This window comes from Entelurus aequoreus, linkage group LG06 (genome assembly GCF_033978785.1).
Source record: "Entelurus aequoreus isolate RoL-2023_Sb linkage group LG06, RoL_Eaeq_v1.1, whole genome shotgun sequence".
NCBI classification, from domain to species: Eukaryota; Metazoa; Chordata; class Actinopteri; order Syngnathiformes; family Syngnathidae; genus Entelurus; species Entelurus aequoreus.
The window spans coordinates 20,387,179-20,411,870 of NC_084736.1; the positions used below are offsets into that span (position 1 = coordinate 20,387,179).

The window sequence follows — 24,692 nt, forward strand, 5'->3', positions numbered from 1 at the left end:
GACTCACACACCTGTCATTAATCATGTCCTTATTATTTAAGCTTGTAGTTGCCAGGCAGTCGGCCTGGCGACATTACCTCTGTTACCCATGTTACCTGATGATAACTCTGATATCCATGCCATAGTTCCATGCTTTCCAAGTAAGTTTTTGTTTATTCATGTAACAGTTAGCAAGTTTTTGTTTCATGTCCATAGTTTTGCCTTTGTGGTAGTTTTTGTTTCTTAACCAAGTTTGTTCTCCGCCTTGTGCGCGCTTTTTGTTTGTTCCTTTTTATAGTAAAACTAAATCATGTCTTTACCTTCACGCCTTGTCCGATCCAATTCCTTTGCATTTCGGGAAAACAAACCACTCCATAGTCCACGTCGTGACAGAATGTCGCCAGCTGCAAAACGTTTTTCCGCAAGGAAGTTGGACGAAGGAAGTTGGGAGGTGCTGCGCGCCATGGAAGCGGAAACGCTGCGCTTTTCCCCCATGGAGCGCAAGGATCTGATCTGGGGGCCTGATGGCAAACTGGTGCCCATCAGCTCAGTGTGGCCCGAAGACGTTGGCACGTCGCTCCAGTCCCGGAAGTGCCGCCCAAGACGAGGGACGTCAGGGAAGGCTTCCACGAGCGGACAGGACGCGTCGCTCCCGCAGGCTCCTCCCCCTCTGGACGGAAACAGGCTGCTGCCAGCCCCGCTGCTCCAGGATGACGTCACGCCGTCGCCGGAGAATGACGTCACAGACCAAGATTTTTTTTCCTGAAACTCTTTTTCTTTTTGTCACCCGCCTCCAACCAAAGACTCTAAAACCATGATTAAACATTATCAGGACATGTTTTTAGAAATTAGATCTTGTCAAACCAAGCCACGTCCTAGTTTTCATGCCCCGCCCCCCAAGACTCACGTCACAAAATGTTTCTTTTTTTTTACCCACAAAAACCCAGGTGGGGAGGAATGAAAGACATTTTGGACAATTTAGAGGGGAGGATTCTGCCCCCCTCCTGACCTCCTTCCACTCACCCCTAAAGACGATTCCAGACCGCAGGGAGCGCGTCTGGTATCCGCTCCTTGAGGGGAGGGCTAGGGCCGGGAGCTGTGCTGGTGGGGTGGCTCAGCTGCCAGGCAGCAACCTCCAGCCCGGCCACCACCACCAGTTCTACGTCATGCCAAGCCACAGCCTCCAACCCGGCCACCACCACCAGTCTTTCGGCATGCCAAGCCGCAACCTCCGGCCCGGCCACCACCACCGGTCTTTCGGCCGGCCAAGCCGCAAGCCCCAGCTAGGCCACCTCCGCCAAAGCCAAGGCTAGCACCTGCGCCAAGGCTAGCACCTGCACCACGGCTATCTCCACGCCAAGCGCCAAGGCTAGCACCACGCCAAGCTCCACCACGCCAAGCTCCAAGGCAGGTTCCAGTACCTGCACCACGGCAGGTTCCAGTACCTGCACCAAGGCGGGGTCCAGTACTTGCACCACGGCGGGGTCCAGTACCAGCACCACGGCGTGTTGCAGTACCTGCACCACGGCAGGTTCCAATACCTGCACCACGGCGGGTTCTAGTTCCTGCACCACGCCAAGCTTTCAGTACCTGCACCACGCCAAGCTTCAGTACCTGCACCACGCCAAGCTTCAGTACCTGCACCGCAGCAGGTTCCTGTACCAGCACCGCGCCAAGCTTCAGTACCTGCACCACGCCAAGCTTCAGTAACCGCACCACGCCAAGCTTCAGTACCTGCACCACGCCAAGCTCCAGTACCTCCACCATGCCAAGCTCCACCACGCCAGGTTTCACGACGCCAAGTGCCGCCAGTCGCAGCTCCACGACGCCAAGTGCCGCCAGTCGCAGCTTTACGCCGCCAAGTGCCGCCAGTCGCAGCTTCACAACACCAAGTGCCGCCAGTCGCAGCTCAACTGCGCCAAGACCCAAGCCAAGACTCAAGCTGCCAAGACCCAAGCCAAGACTCAACCCAAGACGCAAGCCGCCAAGACTCAACCACCAAGACTTACGCCACGACCCACGCCAAGACCCACGCCAAGCTTCGCCGGCTGCCGCACCCACGCCAGCCTCGACGTCGTCTGCTGCATCCACGCCTGCCACAACGACGACGCGCCCACCTCCTCGTCGGCCACGGATGTGGCCATTCCCTGGTCATCCGCCACGCCAAGTACGCTGACCACCTCGTCGGCCACGGATGTGGCCGTTCCCGGGTCACCCACCTCGTCAGGTGCAGCACCGCTCTAGCGTCGCCGCCACCTGATTGTGCCCCGGTGGATTGGGGGACACTTGGTCTGGCGACCCACCGCCAAGGCCCCCTCCCGCCCTCCCATGACTCTTGATCGTTGTTTTGTTGATCTGTCCTTAAGGTGGGATCTGTCCTTAAGGGTGCTCTGTCATGTTTTTTGATCATGTTCTGTTTGGCTATGTTCTGTTTGGTTTTTGGACACTTTTAGTTCCTGTTTTTTCACTCCCTTGTTTTGTTTCCATGACAACCATTAATTTTACCTGTCATGTGTTCAGACTCACGCACCTGTCATTAATCATGTCCTTATCATTTAAGCTTGTAGTTGCCAGGCAGTCGGCCTGGCGACATTACCTCTGTTACCCATGTTACCTGATGATAACTCTGATATCCATGCCATAGTTCCATGCTTTCCAAGTAAGTTTTTGTTTATTCATGTAACAGTTAGCAAGTTTTTGTTTCATGTCCATAGTTTTGCCTTTGTGGTAGTTTTTGTTTCTTAGCCAAGTTTGTTCTCCGCCTTGTGCGCGCTTTTTGTTTGTTCCTTTTTATAGTAAAATTAAATCATGTCTTTACCTTCACGCCATGTCCGATCCAATTCCTTTGCATTCCGGGAAAACAAACCACTCCATAGTCCACGTCGTGACAATATTAGCATTTAGTGAAAGTGGAGCCTCACTTTACTTATGTTGAACTGTTTTTGAGTCAATTTCTTTGTTGGCATTGAAAATTGCAATATTACCTTGCAGGGGTTCTTAACCTTTTTGACCTCGCGGCCCAATTTTTTCACGACAGAGGAGCCTATGCCCTCCTTAAATATTTACGCTGAATTAGTCATCTTATTATTGAATTTATTTGTACTTAATAATTATATGTAACCTACTTACAGTTTACAATCTTGTCAAATGATGTGAAACAATGTGTTAATTACAATGATTATTATTTTTTAACACACAAAATTTAGGCTTAGGTCAGGCTGATTAGGAAAAAAAAAAACACTAAACAAATGTACTGTATAAGAGCAGACTCATAAATAATTGACACAAAATATATATACATGCAAATATGTAGTGCTACAATAAATACAATAAATTAGTAACAAATGTTTCTTAACTCAACTGTCAATAAAATTAAAGTGCAAAAGAAAATACAGCTTTGCAACTTTAGTCATATTTTTTGTGCTTAAGAAACTTCTCTATGACTTCAGCTCCAGACTTCTTCTGTTTGTTTTGCGACAAAGGCTCACTTACAAAAGCTTCAGTCATTCATTTTGTGTGCTGCTAGAAGACTTAGGGCGCAGCCATTTTTGGAGACGTCACTTCCTGTACATTACAGTACACACGGGGCGCAGCCAATTCTGGAGAGTCGGAGCCCCATATGTCACATCCTGTTTACGCATTCCATTACTTGGTTGCCACTTCTCAGCGCTTCAGCGTGTGTTTCTTTTCTCGCCATTTAACCAAGTTTTGTCTATTTTGCTTACTCAATACGGGGTCCAAAAAAAGCCAACAAACCAACCTGGAAAGGAGAAGGGATTCGCTGTGGACGTAGACTTAGAGAGGAGAGGGAACCCCGGAAGAAGTCCCAGTGTCCATGCACACACTCTAATGCAGACCTGGGCAAATTCTCAAAGATCATTCAATAAGCTCTGTGGATTCAGGGAAATAGTTTTAATTCTGAAGGAAAAGACCATGCCAAAATCAGACTTTTAAATCAGACATTTGAATCAGACTTTGGATCTGACTTCAGACTAAACTTTGGATCAGACTTTGGACCAGACTTTTAAATCAGACATTTGAATCAGACTGTGGATCAGACTTTGGACCAGACTTTTAAATCAGACATTTGAATCAGACTTTGGATCTGACTTTAGACTAGACTTTGGATCAGACTTTGTACCAGACTTTTAAATCACACATTTGAATCAGACTTTGGATCTGACTTTAGACCAGACTTTGGATCAGACTTTGGACCAGACTTTTAAATCAGACTTTTGGATCAGACTTTTCTGGTCCTATTGGCCGCCATGTGCAGCAGAGAGAAGGTTCTCATCACTCCGCGATGCTTGGCTCCTTGCTCATCACTTCTTAAACGCTTCCTTCCATCCCGATATTCTATTCTGCTTTCCATCTGTTTGTTTATCTCGCTCTCCTCTTCTTTCCTCCTGTGGGCAAACAGCGGGAGAGCTGCCAGGAGCCAGCCATGTTGGCCTGCTTTGAATTTACATATGCAAATGAGAGGCAACGTGGCTGCCAGATCAACAATTAAGGACGCAGCTGACGCTCGCGAACGACGTCGGCTGACATTACTTCAGCCGTACGAGATTTTCTTGTTCTTGCTCAAAGTGCGTGGAAGTAACACGCTGGACCGAACGCCACATCTTTGATGCACCAAATCAGCACAGACGTGAAACATTGACTTACTATTTATGCGTTCGAGATCTTGTAGAAGTTCAAAGCCCGGGGTGCACATTTACATATCCTACAAAAAGGCGCCTCCTTCAAGAAGCCGCGAGGGTCAAAAGCCGTGACCGACATTGAGATTCTGTACCATCAAACGTTAACGACACGTTAGGGAGGTTAGACCCGTGAGCGCTGGGACATCCGCAGATTCAAAGCAACATCAGCATTCCTTCTGCGTCACATGACCAGCTCACGTCTAGCCGTCATTTGGAATAGTGTCCTCGGTTCGTGTCCAAGTATCGTCCATCGGGACTTCACTTCGGGACCAGACGTCTGGTCAGAGGTTCGAGGGACAATGCAGACCAAGCCAGAGCCCAGTTGCTGGAGGGGCTTCTAAAGTGCCCTTGAGCAAGGCGACAAACCCTTCACGCAACGAGTTGTCAATCACTGCAAGTTCACCGCAACTCTCAACCCCTGAGCTTGAGAGGCTTTCTAGCAGGACCAATCGTTTTCTACCGGGAAAAAATCTACTTTGAAACTGAAAAATCAAGTTTTGATGTTGAAATTTTGATAAATACATCAGTGCAGTGTTTTTCAACCACTTTGCCGCGGCCGTGAAATACTGTCTGGTGTGCCGTTGGAGATGATGTAATTTCACCTATTTGGGTTAAAAATATCTAAGGTATTTAACGCTTAAACCAAAAATAAACAAAAGGTGAGTGCCGCTAAGAAAAGGCATTGAAGCTTAGGGATGGTTATGCAAAATTAAACTAAAACTGAACTGGCTGCAAAGTAAACAAAAACAGAATGCTGGACGACAGCAAAGACTTACAGCGTGTGGAGCAGACGGCGTCCACAAAGTACATCCGTAAGTGCGGTGACAATCAACAATGTCCCCACAAAGAAGGATAGCGTCCGCACAACTTAAATAGTCTTGATTGCGAAAACAAAGCAGGTGCGGGGAATAGCGCTCAAAGGAAGACATGAAACTGATACAGGAAAATACCAACAAAACAGGAAAAGTCACCAAAATAGGAGCGCAAGACAAGAACTAAAACACTACACACAGGAAAACACCAAAAACTTCAAAATAAGTCACGGCATGATGTGACAGGTCATGACAAGATGGCGGCGCATTGCTCTGCAGCAGCTTGAAGACGCTCTTGGGAGTGTAGAGCGATTTGGCAAAAAACACCCGTCATTTCTGTCAATTTCATGGCTGGCTCAAAGCGTGAACACTTTGTGATCAAATACGACCGACAGACAATTCCGGATGTGGATGGATCGCGTCGTTATAGACTGAAAGATGCATGTACGGTGGACCTCCTCGCTAGCATGGGAATACTTTGCGGGCTACATCGAGCGGCCTTTGTAGCAGCGGAGTCAAGTGCTAGCGGTGACCGCCAATGGAGACGACGTAAGCGGTGTGAGCGGAAGCAGAAGCGGGGATGCCGAGCGGGGCTAACAACAAAGGGAAAAGCTAACCAAAGAAGCGTGGAGTGTCTGGGTAAGAAGCCATTTAAACTAGAACTAGCCGGCGCCAGGCTGGATAATCCCTGCACACATAGCAATTCTCTTAGAATAAAACACAACTCACATAATGTTTTTTCTTTTGTGACCGTGTCAGAGGCAGACATGCAATCTACTGAGGTGGCTAACTATGATGCGTTCAGTTTATCGCAACATCTAGCAAACAATCGGACAATTCCCGTCGTATCAATTCCTAGATATGGTCGAAACTATTTAAAGTGCACTACGCATAATAAACGTAACATTATTAATATTGCTACTTCGGATAATTTCAACAAACAATCCTCAAAACAGCCCACTACCTATAATATGGGCTTTTTAAACATAAGATCATTATCTTCCAAAACGTTATTAGTTAATGAGGTCATTAGAGACAACAAACTTGACGTCGTTGGTCTCGCCGAGACCTGGCTCAAACCAGACGATTTTTTTGCGCTAAATGAGGCATCTCCTCCTAACTATACCAATGCACATGTTGCCCGACCTCTTAAAAGGGGAGGGGGTGTCGCACTAATATACAATGAAAACTATAATTTTACACCTAACCTAAATAATAAATATAACTCGTTTGAGGTGCTCACTATGAGGTTTGTCACACCGCTGCCTCTCCATCTGGCTGTTATCTACCGCCCCCCTGCGCCCTATTCGGACTTCATCAGTGAATTCTCAGAGTTTGTTGCTGATCTAGTGACGCACGCCGACAATATAATCATAATGGGGGACTTTAATATCCATATGAATACCCCATCGGACCCTCCATGCGTGGCGCTCCAGACTAAAATTGATAGCTGTGGTCTTACACAAATAATAAATGAACCCACGCATCGCAACGGTAATACGATAGATCTACTGCTTGTCAGGGGTGTCACCACCTCTAAAGTTACGATACTCCCGTACACTAAAGTAATGTCCGATCATTACCTTATAAAATTCGAAGTTCTGACTCATTGTCAACAAACTAATAATAATAATAATAACTACTATAGCAGCCGCAACATTAATGCTGCCACAACGACGACTCTTACTGACCTACTGCCTTCGGTAATGGCACCATTCCCAAATTATGTGGGCTCTATTGATAACCTCACTAACAACTTTAACGACGCCCTGCGCAACACCATTAATAGTGTAGCACCGCTAAAGCTAAAAAGGGCCCCTAAAAGGCGTACCCCATGGTTTACAGAAGAAACTAAAGCCCAGAAATTATCATGTAGAAAGCTGGAACGCAAATGCCGTGCGACTAAACTTGAGGTTTTCCATCAAGCATGGTGTGATAGTTTAATAAGTTATAAACGCATGCTTACCTCAGCTAAAGCTAAATATTACTCAAATCTCATCCACCTCAACAAAAATGATCCTAAATTTTTGTTTAGTACAGTAGCATCGCTAACCCAACAAGGGACTCCTCCCAGTAGCTCCACCCACTCAGCAGATGACTTTATGAATTTCTTTAATAAGAAAATTGAAGTCATTAGAAAAGAGATTAAAGACAATGCATCTCAGCTACAACTGGGTTCTATTAACACAAATACAACTGTATATACGACGGATACCGCCCTCCAAAATAGTTTCTCTCTCTTTGATGAAATAACATTGGAGGAATTGTCAAAATGTGTAAATGGGACAAAACAAACAACATGTTTACTTGACCCAATTCCTGGGAAACTTATCAAGGAGCTTTTTGTATTATTAGGTCCATCAGTGTTAAATATTATAAACTTATCACTTTCCTCTGGCACTGTTCCCCTAGCATTCAAAAAAGCGGTTATTCATCCTCTACTCAAAAGACCTAACCTCGATCCTGATCTCTTGGTAAACTACCGGCCGGTGTCCCACCTTCCGTTTATCTCGAAAATCCTCTAAAAAATTGTCGCACAGCAGCTAAATTAACACTTAGCGTCTAACAATCTCTGTGAACCTTTTCAATCCGGTTTCAGGGCAAATCACTCTACGGAGACAGCCCTCGCAAAAATGACTAATGATCTATTGCTAACGATGGATTCTGATGCTTCATCTATGTTGCTGCTTCTTGATCTTAGCGCCGCTTTCGATACTGTTGATCATAATATTTTATTAGAGCGTACCAAAACGCGTATTGGGATGACAGACTTAGCCTTGTCTTGGTTTAACTCAGCTGGAGGCGTGTCTTAATGAAATTATACAATGGATGTCCGCTAACTTTTTGCAACTCAACGCTAAGAAAACGGAAATGCTGATTATCGGTCCTGCTCAACACCGACATCTATTTAATAATACCACCTTAACATTTGACAACCAAACAATTAAACAAGGCGACTCGGTAAAGAATCTGGGTATTATCTTCGACCCAACTCTCTCGTTTGAGTCACACATTAAGAGTGTTACTAAAACGGCCTTCTTTCATCTCCGTAATATCGCTAAAATTCGTTCCATTTTGTCCACAAGCGATGCTGAGATCATTATCCATGCGTTCGTTACATCTCGTCTCGATTACTGTAACGTTTTATTTTCGGGCCTCCCTATGTCTAGCATTAAAAGATTACAGATAGTACAAAATGCGGCTGCTAGACTTTTGACAAAAACAAGAAAGTTTGATCATATGCGTGGGGAGACTGATGCGCCTTACGCCTATACTGGCTCACCTGCACTGGCTTCCTGTGCACCTAAGATGCGACTTTAAGGTTTTACTACTTACGTATAAAATACTACACGGTCAAGCTCCTGCCTATCTTGCCGATTGTATTGTACCATATGTCCCGGCAAGAAATCTGCGTTCAAAGAACTCCGGCTTATTAGTGATTCCCAGAGCCCAAAAAAAGTCTGCGGGCTATAGAGCGTTTTCTATTCGGGCTCCAATACTATGGAATGCCCTCCCGGTAAAAGTTAGAGATGCTACATCAGTAGAAGCATTTAAGTCTCATCTTAAAACTCATTTGTATACTCTAGCCTTTAAATAGACTCCCTTTTTAGACCAGTTGATCTGCCGTTTCTTTTCTTTTCTTTTCTACTCTGCTCTGCTCCCAACCCGGGGTGGACCGCTAGCCTGTCCATCGGATGGGGACATCTCTACGCTGCTGACCCGTCTCCGCTCGGGATGGTTCCTGCTGGCCCCACTATGGACTGGACTTTCGCTGATGTGTTGGACTTTCACAATATCATGTCAGACCCACTCGACATCCATTGCTTTCGGTCTCCCCTAGAGGGGGGGGGGGGTTACCCACATATGCGGTCCTCTCCAAGGTTTCTCATAGTCATTCACATTGACGTCCCACTGGGGTGAGCTTTCCTTGCCCGTATGTGGGCTCTGTACCGAGGATGTCGTTGTGGCTTGTACAGCCCTTTGAGACACTTGTGATTTAGGGCTATATAAATAAACATTGATTGATTGATTGACTGTAGACCTACTTTGAGACAAGAGCTATATTGATGCATGCTTGGTTATGGTTTGAATTCATATCCAACAATTGCGAGAACGATTTTTTATTGTCAATATCAACTGCTGAGTTTAATTTTTTTATGTTTTCTGTTGGTGGTGTGCCTCAGGATTTTTTCTATGAAAAAAATGTGCCTTGGCTCAGAAAAGGTTGAAAAACACGGCATCAGTGTATACTAGGGTTGTACCTTATACCGCTATTGGTATAATACTGCGACACTAAAGAAGTACCGGTCCGCCACCCCGTCGTCGTCACGTCGTGTCGTTGTTGGTTTTACGAGCAGAGGAGCATGTTCGGCAGCGCACAATCACGGAGTACTTACAAACAGACACAGTGTGTAGACAGAAAAGGGAGAACGCACGCATTTGGGCTTCAAAACTGCAGATAAAAGTGAAGTTATAACACTGAAACGCCCTCAGGAAGAGGTACTTTAAGACATGGCTAGCTAGCTAGGGACTAAAGTTCAGCCGCTGTCGGCAGTGTTGTAGCTACTTCTAAATCAGTGGTCCCTAGGTCTGTGGATCAATTGGTACCGGGCGGCACAAGAAATTTAAAAAAATTTAAAACAAATGTATTTATTTTTTTTATTTTTTATTAAATCAACATAAAAAACGCTAGATACACTTACAATTAGTGCACCAACCCAAAAAACCTACCTCCCCTATTTACACTCATTCGCACAAAAGGGTTGTTTCTTTCTGTTATTAATATTTCTGGTTCCTACATTATATATCAATATAGATCAATACAATCTGCAGGGATACAGTCCGTAAGCACGCATGATTGTATTTTTTAATGACAATCATTAAAAAATAAAAGTAGCATCACAAAATCTTGTTTTATTTTTTAAAAATGTATACTACGTTTATAAACTCAGGAAATATGTCCCTGGACACACGAAGACTTAAATTATGGCCATTGTATGATCCTGTAACGATTTGGTATCGGATCGATATCCTACATTTGTCGTATCATCCGAAACTAATGTAAAGCATCCAAACAACAGAAGGAGAAGTGATCATTATTACATTTTAACAGAAGTGTAGATAGAACACGTTAAAACAGAAAATAACCAGATATTAACAGTAAATGAACAAGTAAATTAATAATTCATTTTCTACCACTTAATAATTTTGACTATAATATTGGATGGGAAATGACACAATACTTTACTGCATATGTCAGCAGCTAAATTAGAAGCTTTGTTTGCTTACTTACTAATAAAAGAAAAGTTGTCTCTTGTATCTTATTTAAGGACACAGAAAAGAATAAGAAAAATATGTTTAATGTACCGTAATATTTTTGGTTAAAATAAAGCCAATAATGCTATTTTTTGTGGTCCCCTTTATTTAGAAAAGTATCGAAAAGTATTGAAATACATTTTGGTACCGGTACCAAAATATTGGTATCGGGACAACCCTAGTTTGTATTAGGGGTGACGATTGGATCCAATTCTGATTCCTGGGGTGACGATTCCATTCAGAATCGATTCTGGCGAAGTTGGTAGAGTGGCGGTGCCAGCAATCGGAGGGTTGCTGGTTACTGGGGTTTAATCCCCACCTTCTACCATCCTAGTCACGTCCGTTGTGTCCTTGGGCAAGACACTTCACCCTTGCTCCTGATGGGTGCTGGTAGCGCCTTGCATGGCAGCTCCCGCCATCAGTGTGTGAATGTGTGTGTGAATGGGTGAATGTGGAAATACTGTCAAAGCGCATTGAGTACCTTGAAGGTAGAAAAGCGCTATACAAGTATAACCCATTTATCATTCATTATTCTTGATTCAAACCAATTATTGCAATGTATTATTTTGTATAATAATTATAATGAAACTTTTCCAAAACAAGTTACAGGTTAAAAAAGCTCCTTCTGGTTGAATGGAGATGGCCTAAAAACATGTTTAATAAAAATGTATTCTTACTTTAAAATAAATAAATAAATAAATGAAAACATTTTGTTATATTTTTTAAATAGATTTTGGAAAATTATGAATCGATTTAGAATAGGCATTAATGAGACTCTTTTGTAAAGATTTTTTTGTGCACCCCTAATTTTCATACTGCATTACCTTAGCAGTGTAGACAAGAACAGGAAATACGTCTGAGCAAGGCGGGAGGACAACTATTGTGCCGTTTCAGCAATAAGGAGTTGATTTATTAGTTTTTGTTCCTGCTTTGTCGATACAAGATACAAACAAAAGTTTTTATTAGACAGTGGACATGTACCGTATTTTCCGTACTATAAGGCGCACTTAAAATCCTTTTTTTTCCTCAAAACTCGACAGTGCGCCTTATAACCCGGTGCGCCAAATGTACGGAATAATTCTGGTTTTGCTTACCGATCTTGAAGCAATTTTACTTGGTACATGGTGAAATTTTAAGTGTGACCAGTAGATGGCAGTCGAACATAAGAGATACATGTAGACTGCAATATGATGGCAATAGGACTCAAGTAAACAACACCAACTTTGTATATGTTCCATTGAAAATATGGAATAATACACACGGCGCTCAAAAATCTATCAAAATGTTTTAGTACGACTTTGGTAAGCTATGAAGCCGCACCGCTTGATGGATTGTACTGTGCTTCAACATAAGAGTATTATTATGGTGTGTGTATAAAGTAAGACATTATCTGGCGTTTTTGTTTCGCAATATTATGCATAAGCAACTGTTCTTACCTTCTGGTACCTGCTGATCTGTATTTGGGATCTGCATAAATCCTAAAAATTGCGTGCATCCGTCTTTGTAGTCTGTGCCGACACCGTAGTCCCTAAGCTTCTTCTTTTTCTCTATCTTCTTGTTATGGGACATTCATCCTCCGCTGTTGCCATTTCTAATATAAAGTAGTGTAAAGTTCTTACTTATATCTGTCAGTAAATTTGCCATGAAAGCGCTAAAACATACCGGTATTGTGAGTTTACAATATTCATCCAAGGAACTTTATAGTTATTAAGAGTTCCGGTCGGACGGTTTTTCACGGGACACATTTCCGGCCTTGTTGTTGTTTCCGGATGAGGAGATGCTGCTCCGTTATTGATTTAAGTAAAATCTGAATGTCACTAAAACAGTTCGCTCCATCTTTTGACACTTCTTCCACTCCCGTCCTTGCACGCTACACCGCTACAACAAAGATGACGGGGAGAAGACGCTGCCGAAGGTGAGCCAGGTAAATAAGACTGCCCACAAAACGGTGCATCCTGGAGCGACTGTTAGAAAGCGGCTTGAAGATGATCTGTAAAACATAATCTATGCAACATTTTGACCAAAGAACCACCATTACATGTTATGCAGTGCAGTGTTTTTCAACCTTTTTTGAGCCAAGGCACATTTTTTGCGTTGGAAAAATCATGAGACACACCACCAGCAGAAATCATTAAAAAACAAAACTCAGTTGACAGTAAAAAGTCGTCATTGCAATTGTTGGATAGGACTTCAACCCATAACCAACCATGCATCAATATAGCTCTTGTCTCAAGGTAGGTGTACTGTCACGACCTGTCACATCACGCTGTGACTTATTTTGAGTTTTTTGCTGTTTTCCTGTGTGTAGGGTTTTAGTTCTTGTCTTGCGCTCCTATTTTGGTGGCTTTATCTCTTTTTTTGGTATTTTCCTGGAGCAGTTTCATGTTTTCCTTTGAGCGATATTTCCCGCATCTACTTTGTTTTAGCAATCAAGAATATTGGAGTTGTTTTTTATCCTTCTTTGTGGATACATTGTTGATTGTCATGTCATGTTCAGATGTACATTGTGGACGCTGTCTTTGCTCCACAGTAAGTCTTTGTTGCCGTCCAGCATTCTGTTTTTGTTTACTTTGTAGCCAGTTCAGTTTTAGTTTCGTTCTGCATAGCCTTCCCTAAGCTTCAATGCCTTTTTTTAGGGGCACTCACCTTTTGTTTATTTTTGGTTTAAGCATTAGACACTCTTTTACCTGCACGCTGCCTACCGCTGTTTCCGACATCTACAAAGCAATTAGCTACCGGCTGCCACCTACTGATATGGAAGAGTACTACACGGTTACTCTGCCGAGCTGCAGACAGCACCGACCACTGAACAACAACAATGAATTTGCAGACTATGATTACTGGTTTGCAAAAAATATGTTTAACCCAAATAGGTGAAATTAGATAATCTCCCACGGCACACCAGACTGTATCTCAGCACATTGGTTGAAAAACACTGATGTAGACCACAAGGAAGTGTTTTCCATTTAGAAAAATAATAATAATAATATGAATCCTTTAATGCGCCTTATAGATGAAAAAAGATCGAAAATAGACCATTCATCGGCAGTGCGCCTTATAATCCGGTGAGCCCTTTGGTCGGAAAAATACGGTAAGTGAAAATTATATTGGTGGAAATTATGCTGATTGGCCAAAATGTGCGGGAAATTGCATTATTTGAATTGCTGCAATCGCGTCATCGCAAAAACTCGGAGAGACTGAACAATAGACTACAATTCATGTCTTTCTTTGGCTGTTCTACCCAGCAACAGCAACGCCGCTGATGAAATCTGCGTTTCTATGCCTGAAATACTGCTTTGATCACCTCCAGTTCAGGCAGTCATGTGATTTAATCGTCATATAATGACACAAAGTGCTTCACGCAAAAAGCAGTAAGTGCTCATGTCGTTCACAAGGAGCTGTAAAAGCCATCCTTCTTTGTCATTGTGGTCGCTTGTTGAGGTGAAAGAAGACTCATGATGAGGAATTAGCCTTTAAGATGTGAAGCGTTACAGTGGCGCTCCTCTAATGGCGTCGACGCACCCGTTAAAGTCTCAACGAGCACAGAAATAGGCCGGGATCGACTTTACGCCGCAGCACGCGGCCACCCGGCCGTTATGAGACTTAATTAAAAAGTCGATGGCGACTTTAATGGCCACGGCAGAGCTTGTTTTTCTGTGTTTTTTAAAAGGCGAGCTTCCCTAATGAGCACAGGCAGTCTCATTCGGCGAAGGCGGAGGAAGGGGCAGGGAGGCGGGGGGAAGAAAAATGTTTGGACCTGTGGCGTGAGGTCGTAACGTCCCGCCTGTGTCAGGAGGACGGATAACTGCGCTTTGTGCGGGCGGCCGGCGTTTTATTGAAAGATGTTTACAGCAGCCCGGCGGAGATGAAGTGCTTCCAGAAAATGACAAATAAGAGCGTCTGTTTGCTCCTGGCGGATCGGCGGCCATGTTGCTACGTGTCCTTGCCTCTCCTTCACGCTGTAATATTTCACTGTCTGTTTGAGAGCCAGCCGAGCACGTCCCGGCCTTGAAAGACAGCCAGTGTCTCTCTCGGTCTGTCTCCCATTAGTTTGAGACGTAGATCACTTTGCCTCCTCTTTATGTCCATAGACACATCTCCATTATGTCGCTTTGTGTGCTGAAGCACACAAGGTCTTCTATGGTTCTGTTTATATGTAAAAATATGTTAAAAAAAAGAAAGAAAAAAAAGGTCGTAATAAGAAAACGATGTCAGATTTTTGGGGGAAGAAATATCATAACATTACAAGAAAGTCGGAATGTCTCTAAAAGTAATTTGTGACATTAAGACAACATAATTACCTTATTTTTTGGACCAAAGGGCGCACCGGATTATCTTATACAAACATCATAATAATACTTGTATGTTGAAGCACAGTACAATCCATCAAGCGGTGCGGCTTCATAGCTTACTAAAGTGGTACTAAAACATTTTGACAGATTTCTGAGCGCCGTGTGTAATGTTCTATATTTTCAATGGAACGTATAAAATGTTGGTGTTGTTTACTTGAGTCATATTGCAGTCTACACGTATCTCTTGTGTGTGACTGCCATTATATTGCAGTCTACACGTATCTCTTATGTTTGACTGCTACTGGTCACACGTATCATTACACCACGTACCAAATAAAATAGCTTCGAGGTCGGTAAGCAAAACCAGAATTATTCTGTATATTAGGCGCACTGTCGAATTTTGAGGGAAAAAAAGGATTTGAAATGATAAATAAATGATAAATGGGTTATACTTGTATAGCGCTTTTCTACCTTCAAGGTACTCAAAGCGCTTTGACAGTATTTCCCCATTCACCCATTCACACACACATTCACACACTGATGGCGGGAGCTGCCATGCAAGGCGCTAACCAGCAGCCATCAGGAGCAAGGGTGAAGTGTCTTGCCCAAGGACACAACGGACGTGAATAGGATGATAGAAGGTGGGGATTTTAAGTGCACCTTATAGTCCAGAAAATACGGTATGTGTTGCAAAAATTAAGTTTTTAAGGAAATATTTGTATATTTGAATATTTGAAATATTTTGAGAAAAAAATTGGAACATTATGATAATATAGTCACAGCAATTTACATTTTTTAAATGTTTTTGCATGAATAGAGTTGCAATAATAAAGTTTGAATATGGCAGATTTTTTAAGAGGAAAAACATTTGTAAAAATTGACGTCCTTCCTCGGTGTACAGATTTTGAACAAGAAACGTTGGAACAATAAAGGTCGTAGCACGAAATGTAGTAGAACAAACCATCGTAGCATGAAACGTAACAAAGACGGAGGAAACATAGTAATATTGTAGAAGGAAACACACAAAGCGTCGTAACATAAAACATCGTAACACAAAACGTCGTAACACAAAACGTCGTAACACAAAACGTAGCGTGAAACGTCGTAGTAGGTAACATAACGTACCGGTACTAAACATTGGAACATTAATGGTCGTAGCAGGAAACGTCGCAGCACAAAACGTCGTACAACGAAACGTCGTAGCTAGGTAAATTGTAACACATACTGTTATACCACAAAACACTGGAACATAAAATGTTGCAGCATGAAAAGTAATAACGAGGTGGCACGAAATGTAACAAGAGTATTGGTAGAAGGAAACAGCAAGAAACAATGTAGCAGGAAACGTCAGAGTAGGAAACGTCGTAGAAGGAAACAGCAGGAAACAATGTAGTAGACAACGTAGCAGGAAACATTTCAGCACAAAATGTTGTCGCACAAAACATTAGAGAGGCAAGTTGTAGCATAAGCTTTCATAGCACAAAATATTGGAACATGAAAGGTCGTGGCACGAAATGTAGTTGGACAAACCGTCATAGCATGAAACGTGCCAAAAAACGTAACAAGAACATGTTAACATTGTAGAAGGAAACAGCAAAAAACTTTGTAACATAAAACGTTGTAACACAAAACGTACCACAAAACGTAGCAGGAAACGTCGTAGCAGGAAATGTGGTAGAAGGAAACAGCAGGAAACAATGTAGCAGACAATGCAGTAGGAAAACGTCTCAGCAAGAAATGTTGTAGCACGAAACGTAGCAAATCTTCGTAGCACAAAACATCGGAACATAAAAAGGTCGTAGCACGAAATATAGTAGGAAAAACGTTGTAGCACGATATGTGACAAAAACGTAATAAGATAGGAGGAAACTTGTGAAAGTTCGACTTTTGCTGTGTTTACTTCCATGACGACATCCTTAAAGTTTTTTAATCAATCAGAAATACCAAGAGAATGCACCAAACATTGTAGAAAGAAACAGCACAAAACTTTGTAACATAAAACGTCGTGACACAAAATGTCGTACCACAAAACGTCGTATCACAAAAAGTAGCAGGAAACATCGCAGCAGGAAACGTCGTAGCACGTAACGCTGTAGAACGAAGCGTTGTAGCAAGGTCAGTTGGAACACAAACTGTTGTAGCACAAACCACTGGAACATAAAAGGTCGCAGCATGAAAAGAAAACATTATGTGGAACGAAACGTAACAAAAAATGTAACAAAAAACGTCATAGAAGGAAACATAGCAGGAAACAATGTCGTAGGAAAGGTCATATCAGGAAACGCTGTCGTAGGAAATGTGGTAGAAGGAAACAGCAGGAAACATTGTAGCAGACAATGCAGTAGGAAACGTCTCAGCAAGAAATGTTGTAGCACGAAACGTAGCAAGGTGAACTGTAGCACAAATCTTCGTAGCACAAAACATTGGAACATGAAAGGTCGTAGCACGAAATGTAGTAGGAAAAACGTTGCAGCACAAAACGTTACAAAAATGTAACAAGATAGGAGGAAACATAGTAACATTGTAGAAGGAAACAGCACTAACCTTTGTAACATAAAATGTCATAACACAAAACGTAGCGCGAAACATCGTAGCAGAAAACATCGTAGCAGGAAATGTAGCACAAAACGTCTTAGCAAGGTAAGTTGTAACACAAACTGGCAAACATTGGAACATAAAAGGTCGCAGCATGAAAAGTAAAAATGATGTGGCACGAAACGTAACAAAAAACGTCATAGAAGGAAACATACCTGGAAACAATGCAGTCGGAAACGTCATATCAGGAAACGGAGCAGGAAATGTCATAGAAGGAAACAGCAGGAAACAATGTAGCAGATAACATAGTAGGAAACGTCTCAGCACGAAATATTGTAGCATGAAACGTCAAAGCAAGGTAAGTTGTAGCACAAACTTTCGTAGCACAAAACGTTGGAACGTTGTGGAGGGGGGCGTGTTCGGCGCAGGTGAGCCAGTATAGGCGTAATACAATCAAACTTTCTTGTTCTTGTCAAAAGTTTAGCAGCCGCATTTTGTACCAACTGTAATCTTTTAACATAGGGAGACCCGAAAATAATACGTTACAGTCATCGAGACAAGACGTAACGAACGCATCAATAATGATCTCAGCGTCGCTAGTGGACAAAATGGAACGAATTTTAGCGATATTACGGGGATGAAAGAAGGCCGTTTTAGTAACACTCTTAATGTGTGACTCAAACGAGAGAGTTGGGTCGAAGATAATGCCCAGATTCTTTACAGAGTCGCTTTGTGAAGTGAATTACATTTATATAGCGCTTTTTCTCAAGTGACTCAAAGCGCTTTACATTGTGAAACCCAATATCTAAGTTACATTTAAACCAGTGTGGGTGGCACTGGGAGCAGGTGGGTAAAGTGTCTTGCCCAAGGACACAACGGCAGTGACTAGGATGGCGGAAGCGGGGATTGAACCTGCAACCCTCAAGTTGCTGGCACGGCCGCTCTACCAACTGAGCTATACCGCTTTGTGTAATTGTTTGGTTGTCAAATGTTAAGGTGGTATTAATAAATAGGTGTCGGTGTCTAGCAGGACCGATAATCAGCATTTCCGTTTTCTTAGCATTGAGTTGCAAAAAGTTAGCGGACATCCATTGTTTAATTTCATTAAGACACGCCTCCAGCTGACTACAATCTGGCGTGTTGGTCAGCTTTAAGGGCATGTAGAGTTGGGTGTCATCAGCATAACAGTGAAAGCTAACACCGTATTTGCGTATAATGTCACCTAGCGGCAGCATGTAAATACTAAAGAGTGCAGGGCCAAGAACTGAACCCTGGGGAACTCCGCACGTTACCTTAACATAGTCCGAGGTCACATTGTTATGGGAGACACACTGCATCCTGTCAGTAAGATAAGAGTTAAACCAAGACAAGGCTAAGTCTGACATACCAATATGTGTTTTGATACGCTCTAATAAAATATTATGATCGACGGTATCGAAAGCAGCGCTAAGATCAAGAAGCAGCAACGTAGATGACGCATCAGAATCTATCGTTAGCAATAGATCATTAGTCATTTTTGCGAGGGCTGTCTCCGTAGAGTGATTTGCCCTGAAACCGGATTGAAAAGGTTCACAGAGATTGTTAGACGCCAATTGTTCATTTAGCTGCTGTGCAACAATTTTTTCGAGGATTTTCGAAATAAACGGAAGGTAGTTTACCATGATGTCAGGATCGAGGTTAGGTCTTTTGAGCAGAGGATGAATAACCGCTTTTTTGAACGCTAGGGGAACAATGCCAGAGTTTATAATATTTAGCACTGTTGGACCTAATATTACAAAAAGCTCCTTGATAAGTTTCCCAGGAAGTGGGTCAAGTAAACATGTTTGTTTTATCCCATGCTACTGTTGTAGCACAAAACATTGGAACATAAAAGGTTGCAGCATGAAATGTATGATTCTGCAACTACTTGGTATCGGATCAATACCTAAATTTGTGGTATCATCCAAAACTAATGTAAATTATCAACAACAAAAGAAAAAGTGATTATTACATTTTAACAGAAGTGTAGATAGAACATGTTGAAACAGAAAATAAGCAGATATTAACAGTAAATGAACAAGTAGATTAATAATACATTTTTACAGTTTGTACTTCATAATTTTGACAAACTAGAATGATAAATGACACAATATGTTACTGCATACATCAGCAGACTAATTAGGATCCTTTGTTTGTTTACTTACTACTAAAAAACAAGTTGTTTAGTATGTTCATTATTTTATTTAAGGACGAAATTGTTCTTCGATTGCAATAAGAAACATATGTTTAATGTACCGTAAGATTTTTTGTTAAAATAAAGCCAATAATGCCATTTTTTTGTGGTCCCCTTTATTTACAAAAGTACAGAAAAGTATCGAAATACATTTTGGTACCAGGTACTAAAATATTGGTATCGGGACAACACTAATATGTAGATGTTGATTTTGATTGCTGTTGTCAATAGAGAGCTGATGCTCAAATTGAAGGTGCATTGGTGTTGCATTCTGGGACTCCATTTGATCGTGTTTTAGTTTTATAGGCTGAAATCCAGCAAATATCCTCGCCCTGCTGCTTCTTATGGGATTAATCGTTTTGGTCGGTCATTATTTCATGTCAAAAAGCTGACAAATGAACAGAATAGTGTCTATTTCTCAGATGACAACACGGGCAATACTGTGTATGTTTTGTGCATCTTTCTGGCGTAATTAGACGACGGTGAGAGCCCTTGAGCTTCGACACGAGCCTTTACTATGCAAATGTTTCCGCTGGAGGGGGATTAGCTGTGCCGGGGAGTCAAAAGTGAGTTCAACCTCTGACGGCAGGCCAAAGCGGAGAATCCACTTCACGTTCCTTTAATTAAGATATTAATAATTTGCTGGAGCCGGGCAAACAAACTGCGCTCCTGGCAAGCATATGCTACTTTGCACATAACAAATTGCCTACTTCCCAGGAACACATCTGCAGCCGCGCAACTTCCCAAACATAATTAACCTCGGCTTGCACTGATCCCGAATAGAACGACAGAAAGGCAAACGGAAAAGAAGGTTGGCTATGTGAAGCACGCAGGAGAGCTCTTGTCTTTTTCATGGAACCGCTCAGCTCCTTTAAAGGCCTACTGAAATGAATGTTTTAAATTTAAACAGGGATAGCAGATCCCTTCTATGTGTCATACTTGATCATTTCGCGATATTGCCATATTTTTGCTGAAAGGATTTAGTATAGAACGAAGATGATAAAGTTCGCTACTTTTGGTCTCTGATAAAAAAAAAAGCCTTGCCCCTGCCAGAAGTAGCGTGACGTCACCGGAGGAAGGGCTGCTCACATTTCCCCATTGTTTACACCAGCAGCGAGAGCGATTCGGACCGAGAAAGCGACGATTACCCCATTAATTTGAGCGAGGATGAAAGATTCGTGGATGAGGAACGTGAAAGTGAAGGACTAGCGTGCAGTGCAGGACATATCTTTTTTCGCTCTGACTGTAACTTAGGTACAAGGGTTCATTGGATTCCACACTCTCTCCTTTTTCTATTGTGGATCACAGATTTGTATTTTAAACCACCTCGGATACTATATCCTCTTGAAAATGAGAGTCGAGAACGCAAAATGGACATTCACAGTGACTTTTATCTCCACAACAATACATCGGTGAAGCACTTTAGCTACTGAGCTAACGTGATAGCATCTGGCTTAACTGCATATAGAAACAAAACAAATACGCCCCTGACTGGAAGGATAGACAGAAGATCAACAATACTACCAAACTCTGGACATGTAACTACACGGTTAATGCTTTCCAGCTTGGCGAAGCTTAGCAATGCTGTTGCTAACGATGCCATTGAAGCTAACTTAGCTACAGAACCTCGACAGAGCTATGCTAAAAACATTAGCTCTGCACCTACGCCAGCTCTCATTTGCTCATCACGACCCGTGCTCACCTGCGTTCCAGTGATCGACGGTACGACGAAGGACTTCCCCCGATCACCGATGCGGTCGGTGGCCCGGAGACGGAGGAAGTCAAGGTGAGGTCGTTCGGCTAGCGCGTCTGCTATCCTCAAAGTCCTCCTGGTTGTGTTGCTGTAGTCTGCCGCTAATACACCGATCCCACCTACAACTTTCTTCTTTGCAGTCTCCATTGTTCATTAAACAAATTGCAAAAGATTCACCAACACAGATGTCCAGAATACTGTGGAATTTTGAGATGAAAACAGAGCTTTTTGTATTGGATTCAATGGGCTCCGAATACTTCCGCTTCAACAGTTGACGTCACCCGCATACGTCATCATATCGAAACGTTTTCAGCCGGAAGTTTGCCGGGAAATTTAAAATTGCACTTTATAAGTTAACCCGGCCGTATTGGCATGTGTTGCAATGTTAAGATTTCATCATTGATATATAAACTATCAGACTGCGTGGTCGGTAGTAGTGGATTTCAGTAGGCCTTTAAGGTTTCTTCTTCTTTTTTCACATACTTTGCCACCTTGATACTTCAATGAATTCTGCTGATGTTGGCAGCGTGGAGATTCCTTCTTCTCTGCGAACAAATGATCCTTCCTTTATGGTTTCTGTCTTCCGAAGGATGCGTCTAATTGCAAGAGAGGACGCTTGGCTTCTGTCCCGTTGGCCCACGTGAGGAGCTGTTAAATAAAGGTGGCGTGGAACCTTGGAGATATTGCTTGGCCTCCACTCCACCAGACACTTCATTAGGTACACCTTACAAAGACATTAACTGTCACTTTGATGAAGGTATTCCTTTAAAGGTCCCCTATTATGCAAACGGGACTTTTTAATGTCCGCAAAATGTGTCCTTAGAGTCCGTTTATGAGCTTCAAACGTGAGGAAAATCTATCATCTATGGATGGGTGCCGTTCCCATTTGAACCGATACAGTACCGATTAACGGTACCTGGAAATTGATACCATTAATCAACTGTTTATTGTTTGATAATACAACTGCATTTAAAAATTACTTGATTGTAATAACAGTGTTGACCACTTGTTATATCTTGTTTTATTATACAATTTGCAATGCACTTCCAAGACATTATATAGCAATACTGTATAGGATATACTGTATATGGTATGTTGTCTAACCAGGAAGTAGCTTATTCCAGGGAGCGAATGTGTTATGTTGCGCCCAACAAAGTGTTTGTACCAGGGGTGTCCAAACCTTTTGACTTGGGGCTGCATTGGGCTTAAACAATTTGGACAAAAGCCAACTGCACATAAAGTAACATATATATATATATATATATATATATATATATACATACATACATAATATATATATATATATATATATATATATATATATATATATATATATATATATATATATATATATATATATATACATACATACATAATATATATATATATATATATATATATATATATATATATATATATATATATATATATATATATATATATATATATGTGTGTGGGAAAAAATCACAAGACTATTTCATCTCTACAGGCCTGTTTCATGAGGGTTTCCTCAATCATCAGGAGATGAGAAAAATCTCCTGATGATATATATATATATATATATATATATATATATTAGGGCTGTGAATCTTTGGGTGTCCCACGATTCGATTCAATATCGATTCTTGGGGTCACGATTCAATTCAAAATCGATGTTTTTTTTTCAATTCAACACGATTCTCGATTCAAAAACTATTTTTCCCCGATTCAAAACGATTCTCTATTCATTCCATACGTAGGACTTCAGCAGGATCTACCCCAGTCTGCTGACATGCAAGCAGAGTAGTAGATTTTTGTAAAAAGCTTTTATAATTGTAAAGGACAATGTTTTATCAACTGATTGCAATAATGTAAATTTGTTTTAATTATTAAATGAACCAAAAATATGACTTATTTTATCTTTGTGAAAATATTGGACACAGTGTGTTGTCAAGCTTATGAGATGCGATGCAAGTGTAAGCCACTGTGACACTTTGTTCTTTTTTCTTTTTTTTTTATAAATGTCTAATGATAATGTCAATGAGGGATTTTTAATCACTGCTATGTTGAAATTGTAACTAATATTGATACTGTTGTTGATAATATTCATTTTTGTTTTACTACTTTTGGTTTGTTCTGTGTCGTGTTTGTGTTTCCTCTCAATTGCTCTGTTTATTGCAGTTTTGAGTGGTGCTGGGTAGGGTTTGGTTTTGGAATTGGATTGCATTGTTATGGTAATGCTGTGTATTGTTTTGTTGGATTGATTGATTAAAAAAAATTTTAAAAATTAAAAATTAAAAAATCGATTTTTTTAAAATGAGAATCGATTCTGAATCGTACAACGTGAGAATCATGATTTATATATATTATATATATATATATATATATATATATATATATATATATATATATATATATATATATATATATATATATATTTATATGTATATATTCCCATCTTAAAACTCATTTGTATACTCTGGGTCTTTAAATAGACCCCCCTTTTAGACCATGTTCTGCCGTTTATTTTCTGCTCTGCCCCCCTCTCCTTCGTGGAGGGGGGGGGCACAGGTTCGGTGGCCACGGATGAAGCGCTGGCTGTCCAAAGTCGGGACCCGGGTGGACCGCTCGTCTGTGCATCAGTTGGGGACGTCTCTGCGCTGATGACCTGTCTCTGCTCGAGATGGTCTCCTGCTGGCCCCACTATGGACTGGACTCTCACTATTATGTTAGATCCACTATGGACTGGACTCTCACAATATTATGCTAGATCCACTCGACGTCCATTGCACCGGTCACCCAGGGGGCGGGGGTTCCCCACATCTGCGGTCCCCTCCAGGTTTCTCATTGTTATCCCATTGGGTTGAGTTTTTCCTTGCCCTGATGTGGGATGTCGTTGTGGCTTGTGCAGCCCTTTGAGACTCTCGTGATTTAGGGCTATAGAAATAAACATTGATTGATTGATTGATACCCGGTAGGACTGATGGAATTCGGTCGGTGCCAATCAAAGTACTAAATTCGGCTCCCATCCCTAATCATCGTCCTCGTTTGTTTGCTCCACTTTAGAACGAAGAGGCGCTCGCTTTGAAAGTTGCATCTTTTCATGATGTCATG

General features: G+C 41.9%; 1 long non-coding RNA gene across 3 annotated transcripts in view; it reads right to left on the reverse strand.

Moving 5' to 3' along the window:
- Positions 1–24,692, reverse strand: part of LOC133651470 (uncharacterized) — a 95,477-nt gene that overhangs the window by 64,437 nt on the left and 6,348 nt on the right. For all 3 annotated transcript variants that reach the window (XR_009826419.1, XR_009826418.1, XR_009826417.1), the window contains exon 2: positions 3,740–3,869. This is a non-coding gene — a long non-coding RNA (uncharacterized LOC133651470). The remainder of the gene's footprint in view (positions 1–3,739; positions 3,870–24,692) is intronic.